This window comes from Drosophila montana, unplaced genomic scaffold (assembly GCF_035044405.1).
Source record: "Drosophila montana isolate Dmon_TW-CO22-7 unplaced genomic scaffold, ASM3504440v1 contig_2178_1, whole genome shotgun sequence".
Classification (NCBI taxonomy): Eukaryota; Metazoa; Arthropoda; class Insecta; order Diptera; family Drosophilidae; genus Drosophila; species Drosophila montana.
In genome coordinates this window covers 3,637,088-3,650,911 of record NW_026997075.1, presented here as the reverse complement: position 1 = coordinate 3,650,911, position 13,824 = coordinate 3,637,088, and the positions used below count along the sequence as shown (strand labels likewise).

At 40.7% G+C, this 13,824-nt stretch overlaps 1 protein-coding gene across 1 annotated transcript in view; it reads left to right on the top strand.

The window, feature by feature from the left end:
* LOC135427325 (rho guanine nucleotide exchange factor 10-like protein) overlaps positions 1-13,824 on the top strand; it is a 96,554-nt gene that overhangs the window by 72,500 nt on the left and 10,230 nt on the right. The gene's annotated exons all lie outside the window — the stretch shown is intronic.

The following is a 13,824-nucleotide window of genomic DNA, read 5'->3' as shown; positions in this document are numbered from 1 at the left end:
TAATCAGTGTGAAAAACCTGTTGCGTTTCTCGACTTAACATTGGCCCGATAACACCGGCTCGCCAGGCCTTACCTAGCCTGGCGAGATGTTGTTGTAATTACCGCTTACAAATTCAATTTGCGCCGACAGCTGCCAAGCCTGACACAACTAAAGATACCCTGTAATGCGTGTTGTCTGAGTGGACAGTGAATGAAAACGAAAGCAAAACAGAAACTCTAGATCGAAATTGTAATCAAGAATTCTGGAAATACTCAATATGAAACTGGCCATATACAATTCGATAAACGTGCCAACTGATGTATCAAAGATATTGATTACATTCTCAGCTGTTCTTTGCATATATAAATATGTGTACAATATAAATTTCCTTAGATAACTGCAAATTTTATTACGTATTATATAGACCACAATACGTTGACCACAATCGCACGACAAGCAAGTTGGGTTTGTTAAAACAGCATGGAATGTTTCTGATTTATGTATAAAAGAAGAAATCCCTTTTGTAGATTTATGACTTTTATCTTATTGAAAGCCTAGCAAGGGAGAAGCTGAGCCTTACTCCGGATTATAAGGATAAAAAACCAGCTGACCCTTTATCTCAGACAAACCATATCTTTTCGAAAAATGCTTTCGTTTCGATTCTTTTGAATATTTGTAAAATATAGCAAAATTTTATAGTTCCTAACGATAGTTTCTCAGTGCTCTGAATATAAAAAGGTGTCGAATTTTATTAAATAATAATATGTAGATATAATGAAATAGATATGTTTATTAGAAAAATTATAAAAATAGTACGCTGCAAAGTCAAAACCTGGTTTCACATATGAGTTAATCCAGGCTCAAGAACCTAAACTTGGAACGAGGCATGGCCTTCAGCCCTGAACCGAACCAGCGAAAACCATGCTTACGAACGGAAAATTTGTGTTGGGTTCGCAGGGTAGGGTATATCAATGTGCATCTTATGCTTGAACTTTTTTCTGCAGTGCGAGTTAATGCTTTACTTAGTCGCATTTCCATTTGAGAGACATTAGTCTTTAATTTAAATGCCGCCACAAAAATTGTGCAATACTATTTGTATTTAGTATCTGTATATGCCTCTATGTCTATATGTCTGACGATTTTAATTTCATGCTTGTATTTGTGTTTGCGTGTTTGCATTTGATTTAAAGCTCAGCTGCAATTTATACGATTTGTTCAATCGTTCGAACGCACTTTTCCAGCCACCTGTTAGCCGGTTTGTTGTTTGTTAATGAATAATGGAAATAAGACTTGTTGCAGGTACATATGTATCTGCTTTTGCAGTTTGCATTGTTCATTTGACATGTTTGGTGAAATGCCTAGCCCCATCTGTACCCCACAGCGCTTTTGAAGTCAACAACGAATCTGATGTTTATGTTGATAAAAAGTAAGCGGCCATTTATTGTTGTTGTCGAGTGTGGCTCAGGTATGCAACTGCAGTTAGTAGTTACCATTCGTTTTGCCTGCTCACAGATACACATACGTATGATAGATACAGCTACAGATGCCACTTGACGATAATCCCCTTGTGTCGTTTATTTATTTTTCTTAACAATCGATCGAAATCACGCATTTCATGCGAGTGCTTAAATACTTTGAATACTTTTGTTAATTTATGATTTCTGGCGCCTCGTTTAAGTGTGTGCGTGTTTTTTCCCCCCTTTTTATCGCTACTGATAGTTAATGCCAGCGAAATTGAATTCTTTTACAAATTAGAGCAGAGAACCGCCCACAGCTCGCTTATGTCTGGGCCATTTGCCAGTCGGGTCGGCCGAGTTGCGCAATCCATTTGGCTAGAGGCTCTTTACAACTTCTCAAGGTTGTGCGTTACACATTCGGTTTGTTTACATAGTTGTTGCTGCTGTTGTTGTTGATGTTGTTGTTGTTGTTGTTGTTACATTTGCCTGTGGGCCACATGCGGTGCGCACTCTCTAACTCACGTCGTCGAGTGCTGGCAGCGCTGGAGGAGAACCTGGAGAGTTGCATGCAGTGCACAGGTGGCAGTTGCAGTTTGTGTTGCAGTTGACAGGCAACTGGGTGGCAAAAACACAAACACATTCACACCGCTGACCATAAAGGTTAAGTGGCCAACCTATGTGGCAACACATTTCGGCCAGTCAGGCAGCCAGCCAGCTAGCCAGGCAGTCAGGCATTCAGGCCGCACGCAATGGCCCCAACGGCGCCGCTGGCGTTGCCAAATTAGGGTCAAGTTTGTCGCCTTTGCACGTCAGCGTCATTGTCGTGTGTTGCAATCTGGGGCTGCCGCCACATGTCGCATTGACCCAGCGCCAAAGAATCAATCATGTAAAAACTATCTCCATCTCAATTTAAGTGTATCCCTGGCTCTGTGGCTGTTGTCGCTGGGACAGCTTCTGCGCAGCGGCCAAATTATCGCAATATGTGTCGCAAATCCATTAATGAATATTAGCAAAGATATTTTGTATATTTATGCATGTTTTGTGTGTGCGTGTGTGTGTATGTGTGCGTATGTGTGTATTTTGGCATTACTCGGCGGCTTTAAATAGCCGACAACGAAACGAGTTTGCTTAGCTGACTATATTTATTATTTGAATTGACTTGATTGTTTTTGTTTTCGTTGTTCTTTTTGTTATAATATTATAATACCCTATCCAAATACAGTCATAGTCAGTTTACAGTAGATTAGGCTAACAGCTGATACATGGAATCGAAAATTGTTTATAAATATAAATTTTTCATATAGTTCCCACAGTTATTTAGAAAACATTTTACTCACATAAATAAATAATTAAGATTCTCGGCTTTGGCCAGGCCAAGTATTTGTTAATCTTCACTTTTCACTCATTTTTTGCAAGTGATGGTGGATTTTGATGGATCGATGCAAGAAGATAAAGAGAGGAAAAGGAAATTTCATTTTAAGGCTATTAATGTGAAATGTTAAACTTTTACTTTGAGCTGAACTTTGATAAATGATCCTTAACAATTAGAGAGTATTAGTTAGTCGCTTTTTTTGCTTGCGCTTTATTGTTACTATTACCTTTTGCCGTGTGACATTTCGCATTTGAGTTGCCCCAAGTTGTCCGAGTCGCTTAACCTGTTGCCAAAACCTATTAATGGCATTCATTTGGCGAACGCCACCCGCCCATCCCCCCGGTGCCCGGTCCAGCGCCAGCCACAGACAGCTGAACTCGGCTAGATATTCAATTAAGTGTTAGTTAAGTTTGCCGCTCAGTTCAGTCATCGTTTGTTTGGCGGAAATGTGAAACAAATGTGATCATGACTACCAATTAAGTGAACGAGGCTGCCGATCATACATATATATATATATATCTTATATGTATATATATAATTTTGATTCTCATATAAAGCGATGATGTGATCAAGGACTGCGGAAAAACATTATATAATGGAGTTTTACCTATTGATAATAATACTAAAATGTATCGGAGTTATATATTTAAGAAAAGATGACAACTCTGATTTGTATCCCAGGCTAGATTAATTGTTTATAACTATTACTTAAACGTTTAAAGTATAATTGTAATGTGTTAAACATGATCTTTACTAAAAATACTCGCGACTTCCGCTTGGCCACCAGCTACAGCAGATGGCCAGCAACGCACTTTGCTCTAAACGCTTCCAAAAACAACAACAACAATAAAGATATTATTGGGAAACGCTTCCAAAAACAACAACAGCAAAAATAAACGCTCGAAAATTGACCTGCAAATCGAAATGGAAAGCTAGAAAAATGCATATGGAATGGAAATGCATGTAAAACATGAAAGAAGACAACAATGAGAAATACCAACAACATCAACAACAACATTAACAACGGCAGCAACATCAACATTAACATTAACAACAACAACAATTCATACATGAACGAAATTTAATATTAAACATAACAAGAGCTATGGAGGCTTTGAGATTGGGCCGGGGCTAAAGTTGGGGACAATAATGGGAATGGGTAAGGGGATGGGTATGGGTTAAGGAAACATTGGGCCTGGTGGGTGTGCGTTCGTGTGTGCACTTTCCAAAGATAAAATTATATGCGCAAGATCAACGCTGAGGCTGGGCAACAAATGAGTGTGGCAGTGGGGAGAAAAGCGGGAGACAATAACAAACACAGATACGAGGAAAGAAGGAAAAAAAGAAAAAGACGCGTAAACAAAGTCAACAGTCGAAGCCAAAGCTGCGTTGCAGTTGCAGTTGCAGTTGCATTTCCATACGCAGTGGAGGGCATTGGCTCGGTCCTAGACCGAAGCTGGAGCTGAAGTTGGACGAGCAGCGGGTGGAACTGGGCGCATACTGCGTGTCTGCCGCATGGCAACTTCCTCAAAGTTAACCAGACACGACACGCACTCTGAAGCAGGGCCCCGGACCAAGGGCTGCGTGGGACGTGGCGGAATTGATGCTGTCAACCGCAAAGTTTTGACATTTGGTTGCATTTTGTCTTTGATATTGAGCTGCGATCGGTTCACGTAATAACGGGAAGTCGCACTCACCCTCACCCTCACACACGCACAACAAGCACACACACACACCCAGCTCGTGGCAGATCAAAGCCACTTCCGTTGCGGTTCGATTAAAGTCAATGAAATCGAAATCAGTTTCAAGATTCAATTGTAAGCAAACACTTGACAATTCCTGATCTTTGATCTTTCATCTTGATCGTTTAATTGTCAGAGCGAAACGCAACCTTTCAGCTATCATTATCATCCATGACATCAAATTGCTTACCCGTCTATAGATTATAAAAATATATTTATTATTTGACGAGCTTATGCTATTTAAATATATCTTAAGGCTCTTATGTAAACGAATAATGATTTTGATAAAAGCTATAATATATGTATATACGTCTTGAATACGAAATTAGTTTTTGATCTTAGACACATAATGTCTTAGTTAAATAAGCCCAATTTCGACCAATTGGTAGTTAATAAGTTTTGTAAGAACTTAACAGTGCAAATCCAAAAAGAGAAGTCGATGGCTCGATTCACGGCTCAAATCAGCCTTATTGAGCCCAGCTTTTAGACGCAACCATGGTCAAATATTCTCATAATGTTTACCAAACCAAACGGGTTAAATTTGATCTCCAACAAAATATATCAAAAATGGCTGAGTTAATGCCATTGTAGGGACCCAAGTTTTTTATGCTTTGGAACTGAATCTTAAAAGTGTTTTATTTGCATTCGTTCGCGCTTTGATTTGTCTTTTTTTTTAACAACTGTTTTGTTTTTAGAATTCGGTTCATAGTAAAATTTAGTTTGGTGCAAAACGGTTTTGTTTTTGACCACAAACCGAATCCGTAAACAAACCCTGTTTTACGCTTTCTTTATATTATATCGGAACGGAGACTGTACAACCTTATTCCTTAAGGCGTTTGTCGTGGCAAATTTAAGGCATAAAAATATATCGTATGCTAGTATGAAACTTGACAGATTCCTGCTGGTCTTGACTTTGAGTTCTTGTTTGTAGTTTGCAGCTTTTATAATCAACTTTTGCTTTTAATGGCCACTCGATTGTTGGCTGGGGCCCACCTGTCCAGGTAGTTGATGTTGTTGCCTCTGCTGCTGCTGCTGCTGCTGCTGCTGCAGTTGACTTTCACTTTGAACTTGCGCGCATTCTTGGCAACTGCAAATTGATGTTGCACTTTGCTTTTTCCAGCTGCCTTTGCCGGCAGTTTTTTCTTTGCATTTTTCGAATAGTTTTGATCGACTCGCTTTTGATCAATTATTATTATTGCTTATTATTTTATTAAAGTCACATCACAGCAGAGCGGCTAAGTCGAGTGCCAGTTTTCGTGATTGCGCTGCCAGGCAGGCAGGCAGCCAGCCAGCCAGTCTCATCAAGCAGCCTCATAAATTATGTTGTTGGCCATAATTATAGCTTTTTTTTTGTTTTCTTTAAGCGTAATAGCCGAATGGGAAACAACAAAAACCAAAATGTTTATAAATGTGCGCAAATTGCCGGCTGCCGACAGCTGACAACAAAATTTATGTAAATTGCAATTACCAAATTCGAGTAAGAAAGCGACTCCTGATGCGAACATCAATGTCCCATGTCCGCATTTTTATATTCAAGTCCAAGTCCCGACTTGATGCAGGTCAGCAAAATGGCTCTACGCTCTCTAAGTCCAAGTCCATGTCCATCTTCGCAGTCATATTCCATGTCGTTACTGGGCCACTGCGTTTACGCGGCGGCAACAACAAACACAACAAACTAAAAAAAAAAAGAAACAAAAAAAAAAAACGACCGATCTCTGATAAGCGCCAATGAAAGCGAAACCGTGTCACACACACACACACAGCCACTCACAGCCCTATATTTGTTATATCTGCATTTGTATTTCTTGTGTATAAATATCATAAATAAATAAAAGCGCGCTGGCAAACAATCAAAAGGGCAAATGCAGGCCGTCTGGCAAACTGGCAACGGGTGGGACGGGCGAAAAACGCGGGGCTACGACTCCGTTTGATAAGAGAGACCCAACAGAAAATTTAAAATAAACACAAATACGACAGCTAAAAAAACGAAACTTGTCCGCTCGCATTTCGCAATGTTGCATTTCCTTTTGTCGTCTAACAAACAGAAAAAAGGCAAAACTGTTCGTCTTGCAGATACCCCGTACTCTGGTCTGAAGCGGCGAAACTAGTATAAATATAAAATATACCAAATTCAAAGCAAATATATTATAAGAGAATGTCTGCGGAATATTCTGCTTAAAGTGTGACTAGTGATTAAATTATGAACATGGTATGAAAATCGCTTTTCTATGCGATTCTCATGTATAAAAAAAAGGTTTTGCCAATTAAAAAATCATCGTAAAATCATTACAAATATGGCTGCTTTTTGTAATATGTTGCATTTGATTTGTTAATTTTAAACTTTATAAAGGGACTCGGATAATTACTAAGAAAATTCCCTTCAAATAGAACGCTGAACGCTTCAAAGGAATAGTACAGACATAACATATTTAAAAGTGGACAAAAGCATGCATTGACTCGGTTTGAATGTGCTTCACACCCCGAACATCCTGGCTAGCTGAACACGGCAAATTTAATTTTAAAGAGGGCTCAAAGCCAGAGGGCACCCCCTACAGACATATATAACAGCAAAAGCAGCAGCTGCTGCTCGCAGCCTTTTCAAGTCCTGAAGCGCTCTTCCTGTCGGCGCTGGCGTTGGCGTTGCCACTTTGCCTTAGCCTGGCTAAGGCGAGCGACCAAAACCCAACAATAACAACACCAAAACCAAAGCCCTAAGCTCAAGTTATGCAGTCGAGATTGCTGCTGCTGCTGCTGCTGCTGGGGTATGTAGTGAGAGGGGGGGTGCCAGTCAGTCCACTTGACGTCGCCGCATTGTTTGCAGCTCAGCGCCCGCCTATAAATAGTCAAAGGCATGTGGCATTTAAGGGCCCACATTCACATGCATCTAGCATCGCTCGACTCTTCTATCGGCAGCCGGGGAGCATCTTTTTCTTGCTCGAGACGAGTTTCCTTTTAAAAAAAGCGTCAAGAAAATTCCTTAAAATAGGTAGAGAAGCCAAGAGCTGTTTGTGTGAATGTGCGTATGTCTGTGTGCCATTTTGCATGTTCTGCAGTTGCAGTTGCAGTGGCAGTTGCAATGCCAGTGGCAGTGGCAGTGGCAGTGGCAATTGCACGGGCACCAGCAGCAGCACAGGCAAGTGTCTATCCAGCCTTAAGTAGACGCAGCGGCTCTGCGTCAAGTTGGCAAAGCAATTGACTTGCTCTGGGCCCGGACAAGGGTCTGTTCTATACATGATGCTTCTCTGGGGTGTGGGGTGTGGGGTGTGGAGGGTGGAGGAGGGTCAGTCAGTTCAACTGCCAAGCTGATATGTAGTGGCATGTCTGTGTCATTTTGCTGGCCCCAGCAAGTTGCATGCGACGCAAACAGTTTAATTTGATTCCTACATTTTCACATGCCCAAGGTATCCAATCAGAGTTCAGCTAAATAATTCATGTGGGACACATTGCAACTAGCACGTTGCAACGTTGCACATTGTACGTCGCACGCTGCTCTAACGGTACGTGGGCTGTGTCAGTGCCACTAGCTCTCAATATGGATGCAAACTAGACCGCAACTCGGTTTATATAGAAGCCACCCATTGTTAATTATTGCTAATTAGGCTCCATTCACCAATGAAAGTTGGTAAATGGGGAAGTTGGCGCTCGTGTTTGTGTGTGTGTACGCGTGCATGTGTGTGTTTGCGCTTGTGCGCCAAGGTCAACTTTGGCCACATTGTCTGTTGTCAGCCACTTTGGGCTCATAGTTTATGCATGAAGTTGCCGCAACGACTAAAAGACAACCAATGGAAAATTAAGGACAATTTCAAGCGTGTGGCACACGTATGGATGGAGGTTTTTGTTGGACCCAGACGCCCCGTAGCTTGATTACTGAAACTATCGCAGCACATAGAAAGTTCAAATTGGGCCAAACGCACAGCTACTTTTCACACAAACAAAATATATAAACGGAATCCGAGCGAGCTTAGCGAAAGGGAGCGCTGTGCTGTGCGGTCACGTTCTAATTTCATATACCTTTTTAAATATATCGACGGTCAAGACTGTGTCGATTACGGGCCGTCTGGCAGCTGCCAATAAACCGGCAACTTTATTTAGTCAACATTAAAAGCACAACAGCAGTAAGTACTGGGAAGGTTGCAGTCGGTGATAACCGACTGCGCAATGCTCTGTTGACCCAAAAACCATATAATAAGTCGAGAGCAACCGACTGTCTAATGCTCCTTCACAGTCAAAATACTTCTCATACCCAGCCTTAATTTCAAATTCGATCACTTTAAAGAAGATCGAATTTTGCAATTTTTGTTATGTAAGGCTATCAGTAGCAAGTCTAGAATTTAAAGTTGTTTATTTTTTTCTAATATAAACTGGACTTTAGTTGAACCATTTGACCAAATAACAGCCGAACTGCACAGTGCTTCAAAATATACAACTTTATAAGAGAGGAGTCATTTGACCCCAATTAATCAACCATATTTTGTGCTATATATCTTCTAAATGAAAACATGTGCCACTTGCAATAAAATGGCAATTATAAATAAATAATTTAAATGTTTCATAAAAATTTAAAAATATATGACAGTCAAAAGTTTGATCTAAAATCTGGCTGCATTGAATGTGAAAAGCCAAGTTCACGAAGTGAATCCAAAGACAGCAAACCGAACCACTTTTGGGTTTGATCAGGTTATTGATCCTGCGCCTGTCAAATTATGGGAAGTAAAATGGTTTTACATGTGTATCCGAAGTCTCTATTTAGTCAAACTTTATTTTCATTCGAACATTGTACAATCCACAATAATCCACTGGGAACAGACCATTTGCCGGCTGCCGGCAAAAGGTGTTTAAAATCAATTTTTATTGTTTAAATCGAGCATTTGATTTCGTTGCCAATTATAGACGAACTTTTAGAGGTGCATGCGCCTGGCTTTTGTTGCTGGCAAACAATTTGCAATTTTATTAATGAAGTCGTTAAACTGCACAAGTTTATCACTTGCCAGCGACTTTGCACAGCTGTAGGAGCTCAGCGCAACGCTAATTTCTAATTGACTTGTTTTGGCCTGGTCTGGCCTGGCCTGACTTATCGCCTGACTAGCTAATTCTGATGCCATTTATTATTAGCCCGTGGATTAGGTGGCTGCATCTTTATTCCATTCGTTCTGGCTGACACAGTTTCAGTTGTAATTTCCCACTGCACATGATGTTGATTCGCCTTTGAACACATGTGTGCCACATACATATTTATGTATGTACATATATGTACATATTCTGGATGCGGCTTTCCCTCCAGCGGTGTCTCAGCCTTGTGACTAATGTGTACTGAGTTTTTTTTTTTTGTTAGTTTTTGCACATCGTTTAATTTCCATTAATGTATAAGTACATATACATATATAGCACGTCTATGTATATTTAATACATATTAAATGTTGTTTTTGAAAACAGATAGTATTTGACTGGGACGTATACAAATTAATATTTTATTTGAAGACATTGTTTTATTTTTAATAATCCCATAAATATATATTCTACTTTTATTGAATGGTTTACAAAATGCATGCATTACATATTATTTATGGTTTTGTTCGCTTTGCTGCTTGACGCTTTGCAATTCGCAACCAGTTTAAGCATCGACCGAGTGACAAGGTAAAAACTAAGCAACATTTACCTTGAGGTAGCCAACTTAATATTGGTATTAGGCTAAAACGACTTGTCATAAAAATAAATAATGGAATACAACTAATTAAAGCTAAAGCAAATTCGCATCACACACTTAAATAGCTCATTCCATGGAGTAATGGGCAGGCATTATAAGTGCGATAAGTTTACCATGGGATTATATCTGACGCAAATATGCGCTGGTGCCTGCTTTCCATTTTTCATATACTCAAGATTGTTGTGCACCCACACGCACTCACGCACAAGTGTATGCTTATAATTATGTGAGTGTATAAGCCAGTTGGCATTTCATGAAGTTTCTATTGCCGCAAGCACAGCTTCCAGGGCGGCCTCCCCAACAAATCCAAGCCCAAACCAAACATCCCGACATCTTCTGCTCAGGTTGCGTGTGTGATTTACATTATTATAATTAGTTTATGGCAGAGGCACGCGCTGCTCTGGCAACGTCATCAAAATTGCAAATAGAAAGCAATTTCCACACTTATTATACACACGTGTGACGGAGTGAGCGTGGCAGGAACCTCACGTAATGAGATCCAGCTAACCAGGCGAGCAGATCTTACGCCCACCATTTGAAGGTGCCTCCCTCTAAAGTACTTGGCCAACTTGGCTTGGCTTATGCGCTACTTAAAGTGCATGTGCGCCGCATGCTTCTCAATTTTAGACACACACGAAATTACTTTGAAACTCGTGCCGGCAAGTGGCGAGTATTTGGCTTGTGGCCTCATTAGACCGCATGTTGCATAAAGCGCAGCAGGTGACTTTCGCCAGTGACAAAGCCGGGAATTGCGATTGCCATTGGCATTCAGTGGCAAACGCTGTCAAACTGTGCCAAACTGTGTGGCAAAAACTTTGAATCTCCTTCTCTCCTGCCTGATCCCTGATCCCTGGCTGCAAATGACAGCGTTAAGAGTGACCTGCATTCGAACTGGCCGCATAAGAAATATTTACGCAAATGCAGACAAGCTTGTTCAATATGTTAGAGCCGCGTTAAAAGCCAATTGGGTGCCAACTTTTTGGCCACTTTGCGCTGTCATTTCAATTAGTCACAACTTCTAAACTTGTCCAAAGCTCATATGCTTGTCATTTACTGGAAATACCTTGTACCTGTTAAAAAAAGAAAAAGAAAGGGTAAACTGATGTTTCGCAAATGTATGTGAAACGTCAAAAAAGAGACACATAACCACGTATACATCATTCTCAAAATTGTCGTCGCTAGAGACATTTAATTTTGTTAGAAAGCATCGTTGTAGAAAATGTGTGTTGCAGTTTTTCAATAATAGCTCTTTAATACTTTAGACACTTCATTTGAATAAAAAAAAGGTCAAGCAATCTTAATTCTTTTTATATAAATGCTTGTATAATGAGCGCCTTTCTATGCGATTTTCATTATACTAAATAAGACTTGAAGTAATTTACCTTAACTAAAATATTCAGACTCAGGGTATCTGCCCGTCGGACACACTCAGTTGTTGTAGAGTATATGAATTTCGCATTCATTTTCGCTTTCAGTGTGCTGAGCTGCCAAACAATGAAATATAATTTGTATAATTTAAGTAAATGCCCGGAGTCATTAGCATTTCTGTGTGCGTTTCTTCTGTGGGCATTCTGTAGCCGCGTTTAATGAGACTCATTAATCACGCCAACCAATTGCATTTCGACCGTACTAAGGAATAAAATACTGTCAACTCAACTGACTAACACACAACTACTTTGACGGCATGTCCAACTGACAGACTGACAGACAGGCAGACTGGCTGACTGGCTGCGCCGCTGACTGGGTTTGTTATGCAAATGGTGCGTTTTTGCCACCTCCGCGACTCACGTGGCGTATGATTAATTTTTATAAGTTTTTTGTGCAAATCGACACGTTATGCAAAAGGAGTGGAGGTATAGTGCACAGCGCGTCCCAGGAGTTGCATTTGATCATAATTAATGTGCAATCGTCGCGGTCGCGGCCGCAACGCTGCGTAAACGTAATCTGTTCGAGCGTTGCACAACCAAGCAGAAAGAAAACAAAAAAGTGAAACAACACCAACAGCCACTGGTCACCACTTGTGGGTTGACTAAAATCAATTTGCCTGTGTGTGGGCTGACGGACTGATGAAGCATGAGACAAGCCAATAAATCTCTTACAATATAGTATATATAGTATATGCACAAATATTTATATAATTATATATATATTTATGTGCTAGGGCGGCGACTTTGGCCGCTGCTCTCGGCCAAGGGCAGCAAAGTTAACTAACTGAGGCAAACCCACAGAGCTGCACAAATCATGTCACCACCATGAGTACAGCGCAGCCTTGCACCAAAGAACAAGAAGTACGGAGAGCAGTGTGCAAGTCCATGCGGCAGACTGGGCGTATGCGCAATGTCAAGTTTGCCCGACAATGGCTGCTGCCTTGTGGTCTTTGCATTCTCATTCAATGCATTTTTATTGGCCACAACAGCAGCCTGTTAAGACGTGTTTTATTGATTTCGCTAAATTCAGATGTAAGACGGGGCTTGAAGGTTGCATTTCTTACCAAATTATTTGTCTCAAGAGGTGCAAAATATGACTGCCATAAAGAAGAGCACAATAATGCCAGTCAGTTAATATTACATACTTTCTTACATCACCATCATCATTTTCTTCTTTTTTATCTAACATACCATCTTATCAAGACATATTTTAAATTAATTATGAGTTCAAACCAAAGTCGCAAAACTTCTTACTCAACACACTGAGAGCTTAGTTTGGCTATATGATAATCAAAATATATACATAAACTTCGGATGTGTTCTTGTACATAAACGCACACACGTAGACACACACAAAAACGCACACACACACACACGCACAGCAATCAAATTAAGCTCTGGTCCCAATCAATTGAATGCCTTTCGAAAGACGCCAAACTTTGGCCCATTATGAAGCCGACAAGTATCAACATTAGTACTAATATGTATACGACCGAGAGTAGCTGTAATGGCTCGACAACAAGATACCCAGTAGCAGGAACAGCAACAGCAATCGAAACGCATACCCATTTAATGTTCACATCAGCCTTTTGGTCTACTGCCAGCTCCATAAGATTATGAAAAGCACGAGTAGCAGGCGCACATACCCTTCGTATTTGTTTGCCGTACAGGGTGTAGCTAAAGGCATTGGTTGCTTTCAATATGCGTTGGGTTCCTAATAAAAGTTACACAAACTTAATTTTGTAAAAGCGGGTTTTTGCCAAATGGTTAAAGTGGTGCAGATGAGAGCGGGTGGGGGGCGAGTAGGGGTAGCCTGCCAGTGGCAGCTACTGTTTGCTTCACACACACACACACACACGCACGCACACTCACATATGGCAGGCTGTTTAAGATGCCTTAAAATTGGCAAATATTGGTATGCCGGCATTTTTGTTTGTTGCCCACGCAGCCCACGCCATTTTGTGGCGCAACTGTCGTATCTCTTTGCCACACTACATTAAGGGGCATGCCACGCCCTTGGCTAAGGACAACAGCAACAGTTAACTCGCAGTTATCGCATTGTTTACTGCATGATTAATTATGGCCACGTGAATTGGCAGCAATCTCAGCGCCAATTGTTATGTCCCCGTATATTGTTGTTAA